At 33.0% G+C, this 2324-nt stretch overlaps 1 protein-coding gene across 1 annotated transcript in view; it reads right to left on the bottom strand.

The window, feature by feature from the left end:
- Positions 1-2324, bottom strand: part of LOC128250712 (uncharacterized protein DDB_G0292186-like) — a gene marked incomplete at both ends in the record, with an annotated part of 104409 nt that overhangs the window by 77188 nt on the left and 24897 nt on the right. The window lies entirely within an intron of this gene.

Consider the following 2324-nt stretch of genomic DNA (forward strand, 5'->3'; position numbering starts at 1 on the left):
TATATATATATATATATATATATATATATATATATATATATGTATATATATATATACATGTATACCGTATTTTCCAGTATATATGATGCACTCTCGCATAAAACTTTCCTGTATTTTATAAGTATATTTTCTATAATAATAAAACAAAATTATTGTTTCATCATACACTTATTAAGAGATATGTTAAAGTGGTTTTGTAATGAAGAGAATGTTTAGCTCTATACATGCATATAAATAAAATTCTATGACTGTCAATATGAATAAAGCACGGAGCCATAGATTTATTAAGTATAAACTACGTTATACGAGTACAATATTTCTACTTTATCTTCTTTCGGGTCAATTGCTAGATCGTGAGGTCGATTTTCTGGCCGGGCAACGCGTTATGTTCTTGAATAAAACGCTTCATTTCACGTTCCTCCAGTCCCCCCTTTCGATCAGGTGGAGGAATTTGGTTTACTCGCCTAGGCAGCGGGGTAGCATCGTTTGAAGGCTAAAACAATGCAAAAGCGCATTGTTACCAGCGATGTGTAACAACATCTGATAACCTGGTCGATCACGTGATCATGTGCGATGTAAAATAAGCATTTCTGGCCACAATTGTTTTATATTAACGTAATTAGCCACCAGAGTAGTGCACCACTGCTATTATTTTGTTCTCATCCACTCATTGCAAATAGCTGATATCATCTTTTATCTTTTACTTGTTTCAGTAATTAGACTGAAGCCATGCTGGGGAGCTGCCTTGAATGCGGATGAAAGTTTAACATTCCTTTCATCTTTCTAGGAGAATATTCAAGTTAGCAATTTTTAAAAAAATGCTTCTTAAAGGTAATCCTCTCGTTAAATAATAAGACGCATATCAGGTTTGTTTTATGTATGCGACGAATTTGTTTATGTAACGTCTCTACATAACTGCCGACACATCTTAAGTGTCTTTTCGTATGTTTCTGAAACAATGTGATATTTTATCATTTGTAACAATTATTGTACTTAACGGACGTATGCTATCCGTCTCCCTAACCTCCAGCACTCGATCTCCCATTCGTATACTGTCGCGTTCGACGCGGAGTAACATTTGATACCTTTACATACATAAACAATGTGTCTTATACAGACATACATACATACATATATACATATATATACGTATATATACGTACATCCATATACATACATACATATACACAGAGAGGGAGAGAGAGAAAGAGAGAGAGAGAGAAAGAGATAGAGAGAGAAAGAGAGAGAGAGAGAGAGAGAGAGAGAGAGAGAGAGAGAGAGAGAGAGAGAGAGAGAGAGAGAGAGAGAGAGAGAAAGAGAGAGAGAGAGAGAAAGAGAGAGAGAGAGACAAAGAGAGAGAGAGAGACAAAGAGAGAAAGAGAAAGAGAGAGAGAGAAAGAGAGAGAGAGAGGAGACTGTTATTGTAATGTATGTAAATAAATAAATCTCGAAAGACAATTTGTGTATTCTATTCTTACAAGACTGTACACTTTTTGTATAAAAATGCACATGTTTATAATACTTTCTCGTTGTTTTATTTGCAGACTGAACTTTGTAACAACATTTAATTCCAATTCTTGTATTTAGTTTGCTAATTGATTGTGCAAAAACATACCAAAAATTATGTATGTATTCTCTCGAAACACAAAATATCTTTCTAAATTTTATTTCAATATAAATAGTACATATCTTTTTTCCGAGCGATGAAAACCAAGTCATGAATCATATTGTACATATTTCAATATAGTCTGGAAACTTTAAACAAATTTCTAGTTTAAAGAACATGAAAACAAAGTACCAAGTGAGATAATAGACAAACCGTCTACCATTTGTATATATGCAGTGATATACTGGTTGCCACCTAAGGCTATTTAGATTTTTATAACAACGGAAGAAAATTTCTTAGACACCGTCAGCGCGAAAAATAACAGCCAAATTTATCGTAGTGGCTTATGCGGTGATGGGAAGATAACATTTAATCAACAGCTAATAATTATTTCTAATTGAGTCATAAACCTAGCAATTTTGAAGAGAGGGATGAGAACAGAATAAGAGGGGATTATGTCCGGAGTTTTCCCTATCGCTTGTCAGGGAAATAAAAGCATAATTTTTACAACTGAGTATTGTATTATAATTTTTTTCTCCTGTTCAGTTTTAGTTTTCAATGCAACGTACCTTAAATTTAATGCTAACTTCCCTGTTATTTCTGAACTAGATGGTGCCTCTCACGCCTTTTAATTAATTAATGATTAAACACATATTAATTAAAGAATGTCATGTGAGTGTCCGTTCTTACATTTATTTATTTTTTTTTTTTTTTTTTT

The sequence above is a fragment of the Octopus bimaculoides genome, chromosome 24 (genome assembly GCF_001194135.2).
Source record: "Octopus bimaculoides isolate UCB-OBI-ISO-001 chromosome 24, ASM119413v2, whole genome shotgun sequence".
NCBI lineage: Eukaryota > Metazoa > Mollusca > Cephalopoda > Octopoda > Octopodidae > Octopus > Octopus bimaculoides.